At 41.5% G+C, this 23,913-nt stretch overlaps 1 protein-coding gene across 1 annotated transcript in view; it reads left to right on the top strand.

Moving 5' to 3' along the window:
• The window catches only part of cdh23 (cadherin-related 23), a 655,816-nt gene that overhangs the window by 227,521 nt on the left and 404,382 nt on the right, over positions 1 to 23,913 (top strand). The gene's annotated exons all lie outside the window — the stretch shown is intronic.

Raw genomic sequence — 23,913 nt, 5'->3', positions numbered from 1 at the left:
AAAGTAATAATAAAAAAGTAACACAATAAGAATAACAATAACGAGGTTATATACAGGGGGCACCGGTACCTAGTCAGTGTGCTGTGGTACAGGTTAGTTGAGGTAATTTGTACTTGTAGGTGGGGGTGAAGTGACTATGCTTAGACAATGAACAGCAAGTAGCAGCAGTGTACAAAAGGGAGGGGGGGGTCAATGTAAATTGTTCGGTGGCGATTGTATTAATTGTTCAGCAGTCTTATGGCTTGGGGGTAGAAGCTGTTGAGGAGCCTCTTGGTCCTAGATTTGGCGCACTCACTATCTGGAGCACTCACTATCCGCTGTTTCTTTCACTCTGTTTTCTCATATAGTAACCACTTAATATGATCATCTTTCTGTCTCTCTCAACCTCTCATACCAATCTTACTTTCCTATTTCTAACTATGTCTCTCCACTGCATTTCCTTATAGCTGCTTTTTAAAATGTTCATATTGCTATACACATACATTTTGATATTTTATGTAGAGTTTAAAAGATACTGGAATTAAATAATGAAAAGGAAAAGCCAAGGATGTTAAGATGCAAAACGTTTATTCATTTAATCCATGCTTAAAATAATACAAAGAGGTGAAAGTGCTAAAAGGTGCTAAATCACACACATAGAGACACACAAGGAGACACACAGGCGCATGCATGCACACACACGCACACTGAAGTTACATTTGGTGGCCGGTGCATGAGAGAAACAAATATATGTATAGTTCAAAAGGTACTCGCACTCAAACCATGAAAAGGAAAAACCAAGGAGGCTGAGATACAAAAATATACTTAATTTTATTATTTTTTATTCTAGCCCAAGCAAAAACCCTCATATTGCTTTCTACATTACATTTTAGTAATTTAAATAACACTCTTATTCAGAGTGACTGTAAATGTCATTAGGGATTTCTACTGACATGGATCTCAGGGACATTTGTGCAGGTTAATTTGTGTAGGTTATAATTCCTACACTGTTGTAACTCTATTAGCACTTAGCAGATCACACTCTAGCTTCGCTTCTGTGTGTGTGTGTGTGTGTGTGTGTGTGTGTGTGTGTGAGCCTGCATGGGCCTGTGTGTCTCCTTGCGTCTTCTTGTGTGTGCATGTGTGTGTATCTGTCTGAAGATACATTCTGACATGAATCCCATGGCAGGTCATTCTCTAGAATGATGAGGAGCCCAGATAGCAAGCTGGTTGTGTGTCTGTGTGTGTGTACTGCCAGTGTGAATGTGTGTGTCTCTGTCCGAAGAGACATTTTGTCATGAGTCCCATGGCTGTTGTGCAGTGATGTACTGTACTGTACTGTACTGTACGTCTGTCGGGTCGGGTCGGGTCGGTCGGTCGGTCGGTCGGTCGGTCGGTCGGTCGGTCGGTCGGTTGGTCGACAGGAATGGTGAACACAAACATGCTCCTCTGAGGAATGACCTGTGAACCTCTCCAAGCGATAGAATAATGCATGGGAAATAACAGGCTCTGAGAGTCACAGCACACACCATCACACAGGAGACAGGCATCAGGAGTGTGTATATGTGGGGTTGTGTGTGTGTGTGAGAGAGCAGGGGCGGACTGGGACAATAATTTGGCCCTGTTATTGCGAGCACGGCACTAACCATATACTAGGGGTCACAAACAAATATTTAGCAGATGGTATTGCGGGTGTAGCGAAATGCTTGTGTTCCTAGCTCCAACAGTGCAGTAGTATCTAGCAACAATACACACAAATCTAAAAGTAAAAGAATGGAATTAAGAAATATATACATATTGTGATGACCAATGTTGGAGTGGAATACAGTACAATACAGTATATCCATATGAAATGAATAAAGCGGTATGTAAACATTATTAAAGTGACTAGTGTTCATTATTTAAGTGACCAGTGATTCTGTGTCTATGTACATAGGGAATTTATCAGTCTGATGGCCTTGAGATAGAAGCTGTTTCTCGGTCCCAGCTTTGATGCACAAGTACTCACCTCTCCTTTTTTTCCATTTTTCTTTTTTTATTTCACCATTTATTTAACCAAAGTTCTCATTTACAACTGCCACCTGGCCAAGATAAAGCAAAGCAGTGCGACAAAAACAACAACACAGAATTACACATTGGATAAACAAACGTAACGTCAATAACACAATGGAAAATCTGTATACAGTGTGTGCAAATGAAGTAAGGAGGTAAGGCAATAACTAGGCCATAGTGGCGAAGTAATTACAGTTTAGAAATTAACACTGGAGTGATAGATGTGCAGATGAGGAAGTGCAAGTAGAAATACTGGTGTGCAAAAGAGCAGAAAAAAACAAATACGGGGATGAGATAGGTAGTTGGTTAGATGGGCTATTTACAGATGGGCTGTGTACAGCTGCAGCGATCGGTAAGCTGCGCTGACAGCCGGTGCTTGAAGTTAGTGAGGAAGATATAAGTCTCCAACTTCAGTGATTTTTGCAATTTGTTCCAGTCATTGGCAACTGGAAGGAAAGGTGGCCAAAGTAGGTGTTGGCTTTGGGGATGACCAGTGAAATATACCTGCTGGAGCATGTGCTACGGGTGGGTGTTGCTATGGTGACAAGTGAGCTGAGATAAGGCAGGCCTTTACCTAGCAAGTACTTATAGATGACCTGGGATTGGCAACGAATATGTAGCGAGGACCAGCCAACGAGAGCATACAGTTCGCAATGATGGGTGGTATATGGGGATGGGTAGTATATAGTGCTTTGTTGACAAAACGGATGGCACTGTGATAGACTGTATCCAATTTGCTGAGTAGAGTGTTGGAGGCTATATTGTATATGACATCGCTGAAGTTAAGGATAGTCAGTTTTACGAGGGTATGTTTGCCAGCTTGAGTGATGGAGGCTTTGTTGCGAAATAGGAAGCTGATTCTAGATTTAATTTTAGATTGGAGATGCTTAATATTGTGAGTCTGTAAAGAGAGTTTACAGTCTAGCCAGACACCTAGGTATTTGTAGCTGTCCACATATTCTAAGTCAGAACCGTCCAGAGTAGTGATGCTAGGCGGACGGGCGGGTGTGAGCAGTGATCGGTTGAAGAGCATACATTTAGTTTTACTAGCTTTCAAGAGCAGTTGGAGGCCACGGAAGGAGTGTTGTATGGTATTGAAGCTTGTTTGGAGGTTTGTTAAGACAGTGTCCAAAGAAGGGACAGATGTATACAGAATGGTGTTGACTGTGTAGAGGTGGATCAAAGAATCACCCGCAGCAAGAGCGACATCATTGATATATACAGAGAAAAGAGTCGGCCCGAGAATTGAACCCTGTGGCACTTCCATAGAGACTGCCAGAGGTCCGGACAACAGGCCCTCCGATTTGACACACTGAACTCTATCTGAGAAGTAGTTGGTGAACCAGGTGAGGCAGTCATTAGAGAAACCAAGGCTGTTGAGTCTGCCGATAAGAATGTGGTGATTGACAGATTCAAAAACCTTGGCCAGGTTGATGAAGACGGCTGCACAGTACTGTTTTTTATCGATGGTGGTTATGATATCGTTTCGGACAGACTAGTAAAGGGGATTGCGACAATGGCGGCAGATCATTTTAGAAAGAGAGGGTGCAGATTGTCTAGCCCAGCTGATTTGTAGGGATCCAGATTCTTTCAGGACATCAGCTGTCTGGATTTGCGTGAAGGAGAAGCGGGGAGGGGCTTGGGCAATTTGCTGCAGGGGGTGCAGAGCTGTTGGCCGGGGTTGGGGTAGCCAGGTGGAAAGCATGGCCAGCCGTAGAGAAATGCTTGTTGAAATTCTCGATTACCGTGGATGTATTAGTGGTGAAAGTGTTTCCCTGCCTCAGTGTAGTGGGCAGCTGCGAGGAGGTGCTCTTGTTCTCTGTGGACTTTAGTGTCCCAAAACTTTTTTGAATTAGTGCTACAGGATGCACATTTCTGCTTGAAAAGCTAGCCTTTGCTTTCCTAACTGACTGTGTATATTGGTTCCTGACTTCCTTGAAAAGTTGCATTTCGCGGGGAGTATTTGAAGCTACTGCAGTGTGCCACAGGATGTTTTTGTGCTGGTCAAGAGCAGTCAAGTCTGGAGTGAACCAAGGGCTATATCTGTTCTTAGTTTAAAAAATGTTTAAATGGGGCATGCTTATTTAAGATGGTGAGGAAGGCACTTTTGAAGAACAACCAGGCATCCTCTACCGATTGGATGAGGTCAATATCCTTCCAGGATCCTTCCAGGTCAATATCCTTCTAGGTCGATTAGAAAAGCCTGCTCGCAGAAGTGTTTTAGGGAGCGTTTGACAGTGATGAGGGTTGGTCGTTTGACCTCGGACCCATAACTGACGCAGGCAATGAGGCAGTGATTGCTGAGATCCTGGTTGAAAACAGAAGAGGTGTATTTAGAGGGCAAGTTGGTCAGGATGATATCTATGAGGGTGCCCATGCTCTGAGGACACGGCTAGGGATGCCGTCTGGGCCGGCAGCCTTGTGAGGGTTAACAAGCTTAAACGTCTTACTCAAGTCGGTCACAGAGATTGACAGCCCAAAATCCTTGGGAGGGGGCCATGTCGGTGGCACTTTGTTATCCTCAAAGCTTGCGAAGAAGGTGTTTGGCTTGTCCAAGAGCAAAGTGTCGGTTTCCACGACATGGCTGGTTTTCCCTGTGTAGCCCGTGATTGTCTGTAGACCCTGCCACATACGTCTCGTGTCTGAGCCGTTGAATTGTGACTCCGCTTTGTCTCTATACTGACATTTTAACTGTTTTATTGCCTTACCGAGGGAATAACGACACTGTTTGCATTCAGCCATATTCCCAGTCACCTTGCCCAGGTTTAATGTGGTGGTTCGCGCTTTCAGCTTTGAGCAAATGCGAATCGTCAGTTTTTGTATATGTCAATGTGACAAATCTAAACATTTTCTCAACTTTTAACCTGCAATTTTTTATTCAAATGATGTGATTCACTATTCATTTATGGTCATGTGTATGACCGCTAAGGGGTAATGCACTTCAATCTACCGCAGTCCTAGTAAAACTATCAGACGGCGCTCACCTTACTGCTGTCCCCCACCCGCTCAACAATGATGGTACTGTAGTTCCTGTCTGGATTTGAACTGATATCTAAAAACGCCATAATTGCCTCTGGTAGGATATACAATTCAACATTAGAAAATTGCTATCTTGGTCCATATGCTGGTATATAAGGGACATGTATTCTTATTTATCAGGATGCCTACACCTCTGCTGTTACTGCAGTAGGTGGCAGCATAGGTATCCAACCCAGCTCCTCTTTAAATGTTCAATTTCTCCTTTTTTTAAATGTAACAACAAAAAAACACATCTGCTGACAAACTCTTTAGGTGTTTGAAAACCAAACAGGTAAATTGTCGAACATAGCATTAGGGCTGGAAAATACAGTGCGATAGTTTTTACATGACAAAATTGCAAACAAACATGCGTTTCGCACTTGTGGCTCCTTAGCACCAGCCGAAAATAGAGCCCTAAGTGTTAATTACTATTACAGGGCTCAAGACTAACATTTTCCCCTGGTGTTTACAGGTGGTGGCACCAGCCCATGATTTGTCCAACATAGTGCTTTATTAATAAGAAGTATAATAAATAGACTACTGAGGTATTAAATAAATAAGTTGTTTCATCTAACACTGTAACAGGAATCTTCCGTCAAAGGAGAGGAGGACCAAAATGCAGCGTGGGTGAAATTCATGTTTGTTTTTAGTAAGAAAACTATACATGCATAAACTACAAAAACAACAAACGTGTAAACCCGAAACAGTCCCATGTGGAACAATCACCCACAAAACCCAACACCAAACAGGCTACCTAAATATGGTTCCCAATCAGAGTCAATGACTAACACCTGCCTCTGATTGAGAACCATATCAGGCTAAACACAGAAACAGACAAACTAGACACACAACATAGAATGCCCACTCAGATCACACCCTGACCAAACAAAACATAGAAACATACAAAGCAAACTATGGTCAGGGTGTGACAAACACGTCCAAGCAGGAATACATTATTCAATATATTTTTCTATGCAACATAATCCAGTGATTGTCCTGAATTTTGGGTTGACAATTAGATTATAGTCACTAAATAGGCATCCAGAATTTCCCAATTAACATTTTTGTTCAATAGAGATAAATTACATACATCATTATGTGGACTAACTAATAGCATAGGCTAATTCATTTGTGTTTCAACACCTAAGGAAGTTGAAACTCAAAACACTAACTCTAAATATAATACCCACTGCTAGTAGCCATATGCTCATCTAACAGTGAATGTATGTGCTAAAAAATCGTAGCAGTTGTATCCATGTATCCACGCTTATCTCAAAGCCATATCAAATATCTTGGTTGTAAAATAGTTGCTATTAAGTTGAATATTGAGACATGAAAAATTCTAAATTATTCCTACTGTCTTCTACAGTGACAATGGGACGAAGGTTCCAAAGCTCTGTTTTTCCTGCAATTGCATTATGAAATGTTACACGATTAGATCGTGCGCATGGGCAGAGAGGAGAGTGGCTCGCTCATCACAGCAACAGGCCCCAGCAAGGGCACAGGCACAGGGCAGACACTTGAGGATGAGGATAATGCACTTTACTGTTTGGCCTAATTCATGGTTTTAGATAGGAAGTTTTGAGTGAGGTAGCAATGTAGAATGGGCTCTTTGTACATTTATAGCCACCCTTTCCATTTTTTACGATGATCTTGGCTGTCTAACTGATAACAGAGTGATGACAGAGTTAAAGCAGGTCTCTTTGCTGATGCCGCTTTTGACTTTGAATGTGAGTTTGCGTGACCTCCCAACTTTGTAGGGGGGCCAGCCGTTTCCCACTGATTAGTATAACAGACAAAAAAAATGTGTGTGTCAATTTCGACCAGCCCACTCAATAATAAAATTGTCGAGCCCATCTATCTGTTTGTCTGTGTTTGAATGAAGAGTGATTCAGGCCAATATTCAGGAGGAGCAACAGCTAACTAACATGTCGTGATACAAATGCCTGATTGACGTCTGCGTGACGCCTGCATCTTAAAAAAATTACCTAGAGCTAAAATGTCATCTATAGGCTATTATAATACTGTAAGCCTCTCAACTGCAGGAGGGTCTACTCCTGTAATTTTGATAGGACTTTCTTGATTTTAGGCTCAAAAGAAGTGTGTCATCCTCATACATGGTACTGCTGGCAACTTTGGCAATTATGCATTACAATAGTAATATATGCAACATACTGTACATCAATCCACTGTATCTAAGGTATCCATCAACTGCGCTGCAACGCGTATAGCCCTGCTGCTGCGCTTATAGTGGCAAACAAAATTTACTGCAAGGTCAGGGTGTACATTATGTAACTTTTATCAATCCAATGATCTAATTCAATTGTTCAATTTGAACAACAGAATACTAGTTGCAGTGTTTCTACCTTGTTTGTGAGTAATTTGAATGTGGTAAAGCTTATGAGGTTGCTGGCTCTATTTAATTTATATTGCTATTTTTATATATTTTTCTGCTTATAATTTCTGACATTTGATGGACTATTTGTTTGTCATCTTGTTTATATTTAGATACATGCAGCTTCTCTTCTGTCATTAGCCTACTTGTTGCTCTGGAATACTAAATGAAGTCTCACCATAATAATGTCATATATCGATAGAATGAGTGCATAGGAAACCTAGTTGACATAAGCAAGGCAAAAGTTTTCTCTTTCATTTCTGATTCTCTCACCGAGCGAGGTTGTAGATGGTGGCTGTAGATGGCGTAGCAGTTCAGACGTCTTTGTCGTTGTCTTGTCGTGTATTTATCTTTTTTTTCCTTCGTGTATATTTGTTAAATATATATTTTTATTTTTAACTTCACTTTCAACATACTTTCCTTTTCCTCACCCAATGTGGTATGGATCTGCTATTTTCTATACTTTAGAACCAGAACCCCCAACAGCAGCTAGCCAGCTAACTAGCTAATAGCTAGTAGTCAGTTAGGCACTGCTAGCGGTCATCAGCTAACCTTAGCCCGGTCAACTCCTGCCAGTCTGCATGGCGATTCAACCCAGAGCATACCTGCTTCTTCTCCACATCTCCGGTGTCCTACCTCAAGCTCTGAACCTTTTCACCTGGATCATCGCAGCTAGCCTCGTGCTAGGCCCATCTCCCAGCTTGCTGAAGAGGTCCATCAGCCACACCTTGGGCTACAGTACATATTTTGCCAATTGGCCTGGACCCCTTTTACTGCCAACACGGAGCCCCGCCGATTCCATCACGACTGGTCTTCCGACGTAATCCGCCCGAGAGGTTTCAACAGGCTCCTCCGTTGCAACGTCCCCTGAAGGCCCATCCGCTAGCCTGCTAGCCATGGCCCGCTAGCTGTCTAGAGCATATCGGACTGTTAGCTGAAGAGGACTATCATTGCTTCTATAGGCAGTTTGGAACTTGGTAGTGAGAGTTGCAATCGTTGACAGACGATTGTTACGCACTTCAGCACTCGGTGGACCCATTCTGTGAGCATGTATGGCCTACCACTTCGCGGCTGAGCTGTTGTTGCTTCTAGTCGTTTCCATTTCACAATAACAGCAATTAGTCGTGGCCAAAAGTTTTGAGAATGACACAAATACTAATTTCCACAAAGTTTGCTGCTTCAGTGTCTTTAGACATTTTTGTTAGCTGTTACTAATGGAATACTGAAGTATAATTGCAAGCATTTCATAAGTGTCAAAGGCTTTTATTGACAATTACGTGATGTTGATGCAAAGAGTCACTATTTGCAGTGTTGACCCTTCTCTTCCAATACCTCTGCAATCCGCCCTGGCATGCTGTCAATTAACTTCCGGGCCACTGACTGATGGCAGCCCATTCTTGCATAATCAATGCTTGGAGTTTGTCAGAATTTGTGGGTTTTTGGTGGTCCACCCGCCTTTTCAGGATTGACCACAAGTTCTCAATGGGATTAAGGTCTGGGGAGTTTCCTGGCCATGGACCCAAAATATTGATGTTTTGTTCCCCAAGCCACTTGGTTATCACTTTTGCCTTATGGCAAGGCGCTCCATCATGCTGGAAAAGGCATTGTTCGTCAACAAACTGCTCCTGGATGGTTGTGAGAAGTTGCTCTCGGAGGATGTGTTGGTACCATGCTGGTGGTGCCCCGATCGCTTGCTGGACTTTCTTGGGTGCCCTGAAGCCTTCTTCACAACAATTGAAACCCTCTCCTTGAAGTTCTTGAATGGTTTATTTGAATGGTTGATTTAGGTGCAATCTTACTGGCAGCAATATCCTTGCCTGTGAAGCCCTTTTTGTGCAAAGCAATGATGACGGCACGTGTTTCCTTGCAGGTAACCGTGGTTGACAGAGGAAGAACAATGATTCCAAGCACCACCCTCCTTTTCAAGCTTCCAGTCTGTTTTCCGAACTCAATCAGCATGACAGAGTGATCTTCAGCCTTGTCCTTGTCAACACTCACACCTGTGTTAATGAGAGAATCACTGACATGATGTTTGCTGGTCCTTTTTTGTGGCAGGGCTGAAATGCAGTGGACATTTTGGGGGGGGGATTCCGGTTCATTTGCATGGCAAAGAGGGACTTTGTAATTCATTGTAATTCATCTGATCACTCTTCATAATATTCTGGAGTATATGCAAATTGCCATCATGCAAACTGAGGCAGCAGACTTTGTGAAAATGTATATTTGTGTCGTTCTCAAAACTTTTGGCCACGACTGTACAGTTGAACGGGGCAGCTCTAGCAAGGCAGAAATTTGACAACTGACCATCCTATGACGGTGCCATGTTTATAGTCACTGAGCTCTTCAATAAGGCCAATCTACTACCAATGTTTGTCTATGGTGATTTTATGGCTGTGTTCGATTTTATACGCCTGTCAGCAATGGGTGTTGCTGAAATAGTAGAATCCACTAATTTGAAGGGGTGTCCACATACTTTTGTAATATAGATTGTATAGGTGTTTTTGATTTCATTCCAATTAGTTATTGCTGTTGTGAAAGATAGTTTGCCTATCAGATTCATTTTTATCAGTTAGTGCACCATTCCCTCAACCGCCCCAGCCAAAGATATGAGTCCAGTCAGAAATATGAAGAAGACCCGTCCCAAGATCATCTTTATAATGTTGTTGTGGACCTACACAGGCAAGTTCAGGAGCAGCAGACCACAAACACCCAGAGCTTGCAGGACCTGCAAAAAGAGTGTGTGAGAGCTCAAAAGTGCTGTGGGGGAGCAGAGAGCCATATCATAGCCAGTTCCCGGCCCTGGGCCCTCAGTTTAGAGGTCAGGAGGAAGATGGAGGACATGGGATGAGTTATTGGTAACAACCTAGCCAACATCACTCTATGTGTCTTAATATTAGTGTCTATGAAATATTCTTCTTATATTACTCCTACTCAGACAATAAAATGTCTGTGCAGTTCTCTTGTCATTCACAAACAAGGACTTGCACAAATGTTGGGGAGAAGTATAAAGGTGATGAAAGGTGAGAGGAGGGTTAGACACCCATTCTTTAGTCATTTCGATACATCACACCAATTAGTAGGCCTAATACCATCACACTAAACCCACTTAGGGACAAGCATGGTGTTTTACACTTTCAGGGTATGGAACCATGGGGTGTCAAACTCATTTTAACCCAGGGGCCGCATTCGCTCTTTAACGAGGTCCAGAGGGCCGCACCGAAAATGTGTTCTATTTCCTTGCCCTCAAAATCTGCAAAGAATTGTCCTCAAACCATGGTTTTGGGAATATTCAATGCTCCCTGACTGTCTAGTGATAATTAGCGAGCTGGACAGTCAAGAAACTGTATAAATATAAGTCCATTATCTTTTCTACACAGTTTCAATTTGGTTTTAGTCATTTTAAAATATATTGAGTTAGTTTTTTACTCAAACCATCAGAGGCCTAAGTTGAAACCTTTGATGTAAGGTAAGGTGTAACTGGGTTGAGCAAGGTGGTGTTGTTGTGACGTATCGAATGTATGAATTAAATTTAGCCACTATTATCAGACTCACTTGGATAAGAATGATTTGAAATACTGTAGCTGTGCATGATTGTGCTTGCCTGGCTTAATGGAATAGTTCCACAAGTGCAAGCCCTGCCCACCCCAACACTCCAGACTGGCTCAATCGACTGCTCAAAGTAAGTGATCCCAGGTCTGATACGGTCATGGAGTTGGATTTCAGTGTCTGAACATAGTGTCTGAAATACATATTTACAAAATGTATTTTCATAATATCCACAGTAAAAACGGTGCACACAATATAGTGGTGAACAAAGTCCTGTTAACCCAGCTGAGGGCCAAATTCCAGGAGGCATGGGCCGACAAGGAACTGGAAGGTGAGTTGTAACTTTTTTGATGTTTGTCCTCTGTTTAACCTCATATAACATCTAACTAAACTCATCTTGAATGTCACAGTTTTCATCCACCTTTCATCATTAGCTTCCTAGTCTTGTTCAAATCAATTTGAGATGTTTTTTCATTGTCAAATCTGTATTGTAAGAGTGAATGAATGTATATTTTTTCTGTCCTTATTGGGAATGTTCTTTGTTATGACAATAACCACACATTACTTAATTGTAATTTTCATCTCTATGTTTTTCTCTTAAGAGGCAACCAGTAAACGATAGTGGACAGAGAGGGAGGCCTTCAGAATCGGCCTAATGGAGAACAGCTAGAGGACTAGGAGGAGAGAAAGGGTAAAAAGGAGTCGTCGCCGTCAATGTCAGGTTAGCCTTGTCATGAATCTTAAATTACCAACTAATGTGCTATTCCAGGTGACCTGCATTGCAGTCTCGCTGCGTGCAAATGATTGCATGCTGCATCATTTACTGTGCAGTCTGCCACCAGATTGCTATGTTATATAAAGGACCAAGCTTAAAATGTCTTTCCACACATTTTGAGTACTGCAATCTAGGCCACCTAGAAACGAACCCTCTCACCTTTCACTCTTGTGTAAATCTACGAGGATTTGATAAAAGAAAGATGGTGAATCTTCCACTTGTCCCATCACCGAGGACAAAGTAGAGCTATTACAATATTGCTTATACCAGGCCTGTTCAACCCTCCTCCTGGATGTCCCTGACCCCATCCAGAAACAACCCTTAGCTCCTAACCCCTAGGGACTTTTTGAAGGTCTGCATACAGTAGGTGTAAGCAATATGGTGAAGGTCCCATCTAGCCTGTCGGGGGCAAGCTGGAGCAACAACCATATTGCCTAATATGTATGGAATATGTCAGAACTACACAAGCATCTAGGGAGAAGGGATTATGGGTTGTTTCTGTATGTAGTTCTATACTCTGGTAGGTTTTCGCTCCAACACTAGCATACTCAATCACACCAATTAAAATACTCTTATGACGGTTCTCCACTATGAGAGTGAACCAGGCCAACCTGTGAAAATCCTGGTTCCACTTTAATTACCATTACAACAGCATTCTTGGTTCTAGGAACCAACAGGATATTTTCAGCTATATCAAAAGGACCCTCTAGGACTCTCAAAAAGGACCCTCTAGTTCAGCCTGGTTTGGTCTAGTTCTCGTAGTAGACAACTGGCATATGATTTCACAGTTGTGCAGCGGTTAGGGCTTGACATTTATTTGTGTGATTTAGGTGTGATGAGCACAATCTGTTCTACATGAGCTGTTTTTGAAAACGACATATGGACAGGTATTAGCACTTACTGGAGGATAAGCTGTGACGAGGTTTAGAATTCTGCTTGTGTTACGTTTAGTTGCGCATATTACTTAAAATTTGTATTTTTAATTGTTATTTTTTACAGGCCCATATCAGGTGGTTGAGGTACCTCACTCCTGAGGAAAGGGAGCACTGGGAGGTTGGTCAGGACAACTTGTTGAGCCATGTGGAGTCGGACCCTGACAACCACAAGATCTGATTGTCCTGAGCTTGGGGCTTCATTGAAAAGAACAGAAGAATAATGCCCCAGAGGACCCCCCGGCCTCTTTAATTAATAAATATATTTTTACAATTATTTAAAAAACCACTGTTTTCATTGTTTAATTATTTCCTAGGACTATACTAATGGTATCTTTATTGCAGTGCAATGGCTTATCCTCTTATTGCAGATATCAATACTGTTCCAGTAACAGATTTAAGAAATGTCCATTTCATAATAGCCTAGATAACTTTCATCAATCTGTGAAAATGTAATTTTGGTTTGGAATATTGCTTTGACAGTATAATATTTTAAGATAATATGAAACATGCTATAGCTATGGAATGTATCATGAGGGTGAGTCAAAACCTCTGACTTAGGCAGTTTTAGAAAGAATAAGACTGGATAAAAACATCTGATATAATATTGAGTTGCACGCCTTTTTGCCCTCAGAACAGCTTCAATTCGTCGGGGCATGGACTATACAAGGTTTCAAAAGTGTTCCACAGGGATGCTGGCCCATGTTGACTTAAATGCTTCTCACAGTTGTGTCAAGTTGGCTGGTAATGGATCTCTACTCCGAATCGCTAGTTCCATCTCATTTCACAGAAGCTCAATTGGATTGAGTTCTGGTGACTGGGCGGGCCACTGCAGTAAGCTTAATTCAATTTCATGTTCATGGAACCATTCCTGGACAATCTTAGCCTTGTGGCATGGGGCATTGTCCTGCAGAAAAAAATCAGATGGATACACTGCTGCCATGAAGTTATGCACCTGATTGGCAATGATGTTCAGATGTCCTGTGGCATTCAAATGTTGCTCGACTTTTATCAAGTGGCCCAATATGTGCCATGAAAACACACCCCACACCATCACAACACCACCAGCCTGCAATGTTGACACGTGGCATGATGGATGCATGTACTCATGTGGTTTTCTCCAAACACTAGTCCTCCCATCAGTGTGAAACAGCAGGAACTGGGATTCATCAGAACAGGCAATGTTTTTCCAATTCTCCAATGTCCAGTGTTTTCATTCCTTAGCTCACTGCAACTGCAGTTCCTTGTTTTTTGCTGAAAGAAGTGGAACTCTGTAAGGTCGTTGGCTGCCATACCCCATTCGTGTCAAGGTATAATGAGTTGTGCATTCTTTTATGGGTCTTTGAGCACCAATGTTGTACTTGAATGTCAGTTGACTAACTGTAGCCCGTCTGTTACTCTGCACAATTTGTCAGCCTCCTTTGTCCTCTTTCATCAATGGCGCGTTTTTTAGACCACTGGCCTGCCGTGGGTGTTGGACCATTCTTGATACACACGGGAAACTGTTGAGCATGAAAAACCCAGCAGCATTGCAGTTCTTTACACACTCAAACCGTTGCGCCTGGCACCTACTATCATTTCTCGTTCAAAGGCACTTAAATGTTTAGTCTTGCCCACCCTCTGAATGGCACACCATAATTATAGTTAAGCCTTGAGACAATTGAGACATGGATTATATACTGTATAGTGGGGAGAACAAGTATTTGATACACTGCCAATTTTTTAGGTTTTCCTACTTACAAAGCATGTAGAGGTCTGTAATTGTTATCATAGGTACTCTATATCATCGACTGTATCCTTATGTAATACATGTATCACTAGCCACTTTAACTATGCCACTTTGTTTACATACTCATCTCATATGTATATACTGTACTCGATACAATCTACTGTATCTGCCTATGCTGCTCTGTACCATCACTCATTCATATATCCTTATGTACATATTCTTTATCCCCTCACACTGTGTACAAGACAGTAGTTTTGGAATTGCTAGTTAGATTACTTGTTGGTTATTACTGCATTGTCGGAACTAGAAGCACAAGCATTTCGCTACACTTGCATTAACATCTGCTAACCATGTGTATGTGACAAATAAAATTTGATTTGATTTGATTCAACTGTGAGAGACGGAATCTAAAACAAAAATCCAGAAAATCATATTGTATGATTTTTAAGTAATTAATTTGCTTTTTTTTGCATGACATAAGTATTTGTGCTGCAGTGTGTGCAAACCTGGTCAAGAACTACAGGAAACGTGTGATCTCTGTAACTCCAAACAAAGGTTTCTGTACCAAATATTAAATTCTGCTTTTCGGATGTATCAAATACTTATGTCACGCAATAAAATGCAAATTAATTACTTAAAAATCATACAATATGATTTCTGGATTCTTGTTTTAGATTCCGTCTCTCACAGTTGAAGTGTACCTATGATAAAAATTGCAGACCTCTACATGCTTTGTAAGTAGGAAAACCTGAAAAATCGGCAGTGTATCAAATACTTGTTCTCCCCACTGTATATAATCCATGTCTCAATTGTCTCAAGGCTTAACTATATTTATTTAACCTGTCTCCTCCCCTTCATCTACACTGATTGAAGTGGATGTAACAGGTGACATCAATAAGGGATTATAGCTTTCACCTGGATTCACCTGGTCAGTCAGTCTATGTCATTGAAAGAGCATTTGTTCCTAATGTTTTATCCAATCAGTACAGTGAGCTCTAAAGGGATTAGGACAGGGAGCTCCAAAAGTATTGGGACAGTGACCCATTTTTGGTTGTTTTGGCTCTGTACTCCAGCATAAAAATTCAATAGGTTTCTAAACACTTCTACATTATTGTGGAAGTTGCCATGATTATGGATAGTTCTGACTTAATTGTGAATGATGAGTGAGAAAGTTAGACGCACAAATATCATATCCCCAAGACATGCTAATCTCTCACCATTACAATAACACGGGAGGTTATCATTTTTTTGGGGGGGGGGTGATTATTTTGCATCTACCTATTTCACTCATCATTATTCACAGTTCATTCAGGATTATATGTAATAACGGCAGCATTCACATGATTGAAGAAGTGTTTAGAAACATATTATATTCTTATTTACAAGAAAAGACTCCAAAATGGCACAATACATTATTTACCATTAATTTATATTGGGCACAAAATAATCTGAAACATAACCAAAACAAACAGCAAATGCATCCAACAAGAGTCACAATAAGAAAATGCATGTAAAACTGTTACATCCCTGTGGATTGATGAGGAATTAAAAAATTGAATGGTTGAGAGGGATGAGGCTAAATAAATTGTAAAATAAGTCTGGCTGCACAACTGACTGGCAAACGTACTGCAAACTGAGAAATCATGTGACTAAACTGAATTTAAAAAAATAAGTAACTACCCTATGAAACAAAGATAAATTATATAATGATAGTAAAATTATTTGGAGCACCTTAAATAATATTTTGGGCAAAAATGCAAGCTCCGCTCCATCATTCATTGAATCAGATGAATCTGATCATTCATTAAATCATTCATTACAAAACCCACTTATATTGCCAACTATTTTAATGATTTTTTCATTGGGAAGATTAGCAAATTTAGGCATGACATGCTAGCAACAAACGCTGACACTACACATCCAAGTATATCTGACCAAATTTTGAAAGACAAATTTTGAATTCCGTAAAGTGAGTGTGGAAGAGGTGAAAAGATGATGGTTGTCGAGCAACAATGACACGACACCGGGGTCTGACAACTTGGATGGAAAAGTACTGAGTATAGTAGGGGATGATATTGCCACTTCTATTTGCCATATCTTCAATTTAAGCCTACTAGAGTAGAGTAGGCGTGTGCCCTCAGGCCTGGAGAGAAGCAAAAGTCATTATGCTACCTTAGAATAGTAAAGCCCCTTTCAACCAATCTACCTGTTGCCCACCATTAATAAACTTTTCGAAAAAATGGTGTTGACCAGATACAATGCTATTTTACAGTAAACATATTGAAAACAGATTTTCAGCACGCTACTACAGCAACTGAAATGACTGCAACACTTAACAAAGAGCTGCTGTTAGTTTCAGAATGGCTGGCATTGTACTTGGTTGAAATCATTCTCTAAATCAAATCCAAATCAAATGTATTTATAAAGCCCTTCTTACATCAGCTGATATCTCAAAGTGCTATACAGAAACCCAGCCTAAAACCCCAAACAGCAAGCAATGCAGGTGTAGAAGCACAGTGGCTAGGAAAAACTCCCTAGAAAGGCCAGAACCTAGGAAGAAACCTAGAGAGGAACCAGGCTATGAGGGGTGACCAGTCCTCTTCTGGCTGTGCAAAACAGTTGAAACAGTCCTTGGTAGCGGGCCACTAGCACCCTAGCACGTACGTCTCGTGTCTGAGCTATTGAATTGCGACTCCACTGACATTTCGCTTGTTTGATTGCCTTGGGGAGTGAATAACTACACTGTTTGTATTCAGACACATTCCCAGTCACCTTTCCATGGTTAAATGCGATGCTTAGTGCTTTCAGTTTTGCGTGAATGCTGCCATCTATCAACAGTTTCTGGTTGGGGTAGGCTTTAATAGTCACAGTGGGTACCACATCTCCTATACACTTCCTTAAAAACACTCTCATCGAATCAGCGTATACATCCATTTTATTATTTGAGGCTACTGGGAACATATCCCAGTCTGCGTGATCAAAACAATGTTGATGAGTGGATTCTGTTTGGTCAGACCAGCGTTGAATAGTCCTTAGCACGGGTACATCCTGTTTGAGTTTCTGCCTATAGGAAGGGAGGCGCAAAATGGAGTTGTTGTCAGATTTGCCGAAAGGAGGGCGGGGGAGGGCCTTGTATACATTGCGGAAGTTCGAGTAGCAGTGATCCAGTGTTTTTCCAGCGTGAGTGCTGCAGTCAATATGCTGATGGAATTTAGGTAGCCTTGTTTAGGTAGCCTTGTTAAAATCCCCAGCTACAATAAATGCATCCTCGGGATATATGCTTTCCAGTTTGCATAAAGTCCAGTGAAGTTCCTTCAGGGCCATCGTGGTGTCAGCTTGAGGAGGGATATACACGGCTGTGACAACAACCGAGGATAATTCTCTTGGGAGATAATACGGTCTGCATTTGATTGTGAGGAATTCTAGGTAGGGGGAACAAAAGGACTTGAGTTCCTGTATGTTGTTACAATTACACCATGAGTCGTTAATCATGGAACATACACCCCCGCACTTCTCATTCCTGGAGAGATGTTTATTCCTGTCGGCGCAATGCACAAAGAATCCAGGTGGCTGTAACGACTCCGACAGCATATCCCGAGAGAGCCATGTTTCCGTAAAACAGAGTATGTTACAATCCCGGATGTCTCTCTGGAAAGTAACCCTTTCCCTAATTTCGTCTAACTTGTTATCTAGAGACTGGACATTAGCGAGTAATATACTTGGAAGCGGTGGGTGGTGTGCGTACCTCCGAAGTTTGACCAGAAGACCGCTCCGTCTACCTCTTCTCCGGCGGCGTTGTTTTGGGTAAGCCTCTGGAATCAGTTCAAATGCCCTGGGTGGTTCGGACAACGGATCCGCTTCGGGAAATTCATATTCCTGATCAAATTGCTGGTAAGTTGACGTCGCTCTGATTTCCAATAGTTCTTCCCGGCTGTATGTAATAACACTTAAGATTTTCTGGGCTAACAATGTAAGAAATAATACATTAAAAAAACAAAATACTGCAAAGTTTTCTGAGGACTAAAAGTGAGGCAGCCCTCTCTGTCGGTGCCATCTTGTATGAAAATGGATGAGTATAGGCTACTCCAATGGCATGTAATAGCCTATACATGGTCTGCTCTGCTTGAATGGTGACCTCCCAAAAATACAGTTAGTGTAAAGTGACTTCTGTCTATAGCTGGGTTAGGCTACTCTAAAATGCTACAGTTGTCAACAAACCATCTGTGGGCTTATCACCACACCAGCTGTTTTTTGCATCCCTGCGGCGGGAGTGACAATGGGAGTGATAATATCAGGACAGTGGCCAAGTGCTCTGCAAAACTGATAACACCACAGTCTCATCACAATTGGCTATGAAAACCTATAGGCATGGGATAATGCGAATACAATGTAGCCTGTCAAATGAGTTGACATGGAAAGTTTGAAGGGCGAGAGAGAGACAGATAGCATATAGGCCTAACCATTCGTAGGCTAACATAGAAACAACACACAAGTTGTCCATAGCTTAATGATCAACCTTTGATGAATTTTACTGAACTAATACTGACACAACATTTTAATTCCAGTGAGTGTGCAATTCCAGTAAATCTGTCTCTGACCAGGCCTCTGACTTAAAAATGTTAATTGGTAGCACAGGTGCTCCCAATTAAAAAAAAATATAGGAGCACACAACATTCTAGTGCATCAGAAGAGATTTATTTGTATTATTGGAATTATTGGGCCGATATTCATTATTTTGAAGCACATGTCGTGCCCCAGAAATTCATATTTAATCCTGTACAGACATTTGCTTATTGTAAGGAGGTCTATGAGAAAGTGTCGAATTACATGAGGCTTAGGTTGTTACAAATGTACTGATATACTGTAAGTGGATGCATGTGGCACATGCATATCTACCCTCTCATTGCCTCCTCCCACCTGCCTTCCATCTTATATGACATGTATTTCCATTGATAGAGCGGTCACTCGACTATCCTGTCAAAATAATAGATAATCTTTGGTGACGACATGCAAGACATCAGTCATTCATTCATTGATCTCCTCAAAAAGGCTATCCCATTTCCTTTCTTTCTGTGCCCCCAAATGTTTGTATATACTGGTAAAGTAACAAGGTTGTTAATTAGGTAACATGACGGAACAAGGTTTAAACAAATGCCCGCGAGTGGTTTTGGAATTAACTATATTATGAACAGGACTTAAAACAAACTTTTTTGTCCACCTGCCACTGTTGCAAGTACATGAAGGAATCTACCAGCCACTCAGAATTTAAACCAGCCAATACATGTATCGCTATAATTACACCAGAAGCCACAACAAAAAACTTGATCAGTTTTGTTTTTCAATGGTTTCAGATATTTTCCAAAATCACACTTTTTAAAAGAACAAAATTGTCCACAACAAGGCTTAAACCACACCAGGAAACCACTATTGAGGGCTGATTTTAAAAATATATAATTTGGAGGGTATGGTTTCTGTATGGCATGCACGTTAGCAGGGTTTTCAAAACAACTGACCATCCGATTGATACAAATCATCATGATATCATTCTGCCAGGTAAACCTACTTTGGAATGTTTTATGGCAAAACCTTTAGTAATGACTGTTTCTGCATGGCTAACTGGCTGCACAACGTGATAGACACAGTCATTCCCATGCCACCCGTAACTTCTTCAGAAAGTTATTTGTTAATATTCTTCACATGTGAGTTTTGGATTAAACAAATCTGCACTTTTTTCTCTGTGGCATTCAAAAACAACTGTAGGCTACACTGAAGCCTAATCTGTTTAATCAAATTCTATGGGAAAGCCATCCACAGGTTCTGGTTGAAGTGAACGGAGTGGCCATGAATTTTGATCTCCTTTCCCCCCTTGTTCCTTCAGAATGTTGACTTTGGTCTGATAGTTCCACAGCTTAAAGATTACCATGCGAGGGTATTTAGCGTTCTTCTGTTTCACGCAAATCCAAAGTCATCGCTCCAGATCCTCTGGTGATACATCCACGCCAAGCTCCTCCAACATCAACTTGATCCCTTAGATGGAAATGTTTCCTTTTCCTCATCTTCCAGTATGGACAATATTCTCATGTTGTTTTGTCTCATTCTGTTTTCTTGCTGGTCCACGTTATCCTGTTTGTTCACGTGCCCACCCTGTATATGTGTATCTGACACGATAGATTGCAAAATGTTGTTTATTTTGGTGAGCATTGAGAGCATTTTAGCTATGTTTTCCTGGATGTCATTTAGCTGTTTGTTGCTCTCATTTGCGTCTCCAAGTGATACTTTGTCTTTTCCTCTAAGGGAAGCCATGGCTTGTTGGGTTCAAGTCGCAGCGTCACTTTACCCACAGATTGTTTTGCTGTTGTATATACTGTAATGAACCGCTCACTTTCTCTGGGTTGCTTGGGGATATATTAATATATTGATTTCAGAGACTTAATTTAAACTATGTTGTCTGGCTTCTTCATACAGTGCATTCGGAAAGTATACAGACCCTTTCCCTTTTTCCACATTTTGTTACATATTTTATTCTAAAATTGATTAAATAAAAACAGTTCCTCATCAATCTACACACAATACCCTATAATGACAAAGTGAAAACATGTTGTTGTTTTTTTTGCAAATGTTTTTTTTTTTAATACCTTATTTACATAAGCACTCACACCCTTTGCTATGAGATTCCCTATGAAATTGAGCTCAGCTACATCCTGATTCCATTGCTCGTCCTTGTGTCTACTTGTGGTGAATTCAATTGATTGGACATGATTTGGAAGGCACACACCTGTGTATAGAAGGTCCCACAGGCACAGATCTAGGGAAGTGTATCAAAACGTTTCTGCAGTGTTGAAGATCCCCAAGAACACAGTAGCCTCCCTCATTCTTAAATGGAAGAAGTTTGGAACCACCAAGACTCTTCCTAGAGCTGACCGCCTTGCCAAACTGAGTAATCAGGGAGAAAGGGCTTGATCACTGAGGTCACCAAGAACCCAATGGTCGCTGTGACAGAGCTCCAGAGTTTCTCTATGGAGATGGACGAACCTTCCAGAAGGACAACCATCTCTATAGCACTCCACCAATCAGGACTTTATGGTAGAGTGGCAGCCCGAAGCCACTCCTCGGTAAAAAGCATATGACAGCCCACTTGGAATTTTTCAAAAGGCACCTAAAGGACTCTCAGACCATGAGAAACAAGATTCTCTGGTCTGATGAAACCAAGATTGAAAACTTTGCCTGAATGCCAAGTGTCATGTCCGGAGGAAACCTGGCACAATGCCTCCGGTGAAGCATGGTGGTGGCAGCATCATGCTGTGGGGATGTTTTTCAGTGGCAGGGACTTAGAGACTAGTCAGGATTGAGGGAAAGATGAACAGAGCAAAGTACAGAGATCCTTGATGAAAACCTTCTCCAGAGCTGTCAGGACCTCTGGAAGGGGAAAAGGTTCACCTTCCAACAGGACAATGATGCTAAGCACACAGCGAAGACAACGAAGATGCGGCTTCGGGACAAATTTTTGAATGTCCTTGAGTGGCCCAGCAAGAGCCCGGACTTGAACCTGATCAAAAATATCTGGAGAGACCTGAGAATAGCTGTACAGCAAAACTCCCCGGTTAACCTGACAGAGCTTGAGAGAATCTGCAAAGAAGAATGGGAGAACTCCCAAATACAGGTTTGCCAAGCTTGTAGTGTCATTCTAAAAAAAGACTCAAGGCTGCCAATAGTGCTTCAACAAGGTACTGAGTAAAGGGTCTGAATACTTATGTAAATATGATATTTCTGTTTTTTTTATTTTAGTTTTAAAAAATGTTTTTGCTTTCTCATTATTGGATATTGTGTATAGATTGATGATGAAAAAAAAAACATTTTAATCCATTTTAGAACTAGGCTGTAATGTAACAACATGTGGAAAAAGTCAAGGGGAAGTTTAAGAACTATTACTTTCTCCTCCTTTCTCCTCCACTCTCCCAAATTGGCACCATTAAGTTTAGGTTATTGGATATAAGAACATCTTTCCCTTGTTAAGAAAACTACTCAAGAGTGACAAGGAGTGCACATTTTTTTCATACATATCTGTCTGTGATTGAGATTGAGTATATACTGAACAAACATTTAAAAGCAAACATTTTCCATGTGCTCAAAAAGCATATTGTTTTCAAATGTTGTGCTCAGATTTGTTTACATCCCTGTTAGTGAGCATTGCTCCTTTGCCAAGATAATCTATCCACCTGACAGGTGTGGCATATCAAGAAGCTGATTAAACAGCATTATCATTACACAGGTGCACCTTGTGCTGGGGACAATAAAAAGGCCACTCTAAAATGTGCAGTTTTATCACACAACAAAGTTTTGAAGTAGGGTGCAATTGGCATGCTGACTGCCAGAATGTCCACCAGCGCTGTTGCCAGAGAATGTAATGTTCATTTCTTTACCATAAACAACGTTGTTTTAGAGAATTTGGCAGTACGTCTAATCGGCCTCACACCTGCAGGATCATTTGCACAACCAAATAATTTCTGCACAAACTGTCATAAACCGTCTCGGGATAGCTCACCTGCTTGTTCATTGTCCTCACCAGGGTCTTGATCTGACTTCAGTTGGGTGTCTTCACTGACTTCAGTGGGCAAATGCTTACCTTCGATGACCACTGGCAAGCTGGAGAAGTGTGCTCTTCACAGATTAATCAACTGCACTGGGCAGATCTCAGACAGCGTGTATGGCGTTGGGAGACAGGGTTTGCTGATGTCAACGTTATGAATAGAGTGCCCCATGATCCCGGCGGGGTTATGGTATAAGCTACGGACAACGAACACAATTGCATTCTATTTTTTGGCATTTTGAGTGCATGACGAGATCCTGAGGCCCATTGTCATGCCATTCATCCGTCGCCATCACCTAATGTGTCGGCATGTTAATGCATGGCCCCATGGTGCAAAGATCTGTAAACAATTCCTGGAAGCTGAAAATGTCCCAGTTTTTCCATGGCCTGCATACTCACCAGACATGTCACCAACTGAGCATTATTGGGATGCTCTGGATTGACGTGTACGACAGTCTGTTCCAATTCCTGCCAATATCCAGCAATTTCACAAAGTCATTGAAGGGGAGTGGGACAACATTCCACAGGCCACAATCAACAGCCTGTTCAACTCTTTGCACACTCTTGGCATTCTCTCAATGAGGTTCCCCTGGTATGCTTTTCCAACAGTCTTGAAGGAGTTCCCACTTATACTGAGAACTTCTTGGCTGCTTTTCATCTCAATTGTGTTTAGGTTAGGTGATTGTGGATGTCAGATCATCTGATGCAGCACTCCATCACTCTCCTTCTTGGTCAAATAGCCCTTACACAGCCCATAAAAGCTTGATTCATGCAGTCTCCTCTGAACAGTTGATGTTGAGATTTGTGTGTTACTTGAAATCTGTGAAGCATTTATTTGGGCTGCAGTTCCTTCGGCTGGTAACTCTAATGAACGTATCCTCTGCAGCAAAGGTAACTCCG

The sequence above is a fragment of the Oncorhynchus mykiss genome, chromosome 1 (genome assembly GCF_013265735.2).
Source record: "Oncorhynchus mykiss isolate Arlee chromosome 1, USDA_OmykA_1.1, whole genome shotgun sequence".
NCBI lineage: Eukaryota > Metazoa > Chordata > Actinopteri > Salmoniformes > Salmonidae > Oncorhynchus > Oncorhynchus mykiss.
The sequence above is the reverse complement of the archived record's forward strand: the minus strand, read 5'-3'. Positions and strand labels throughout refer to the sequence as shown.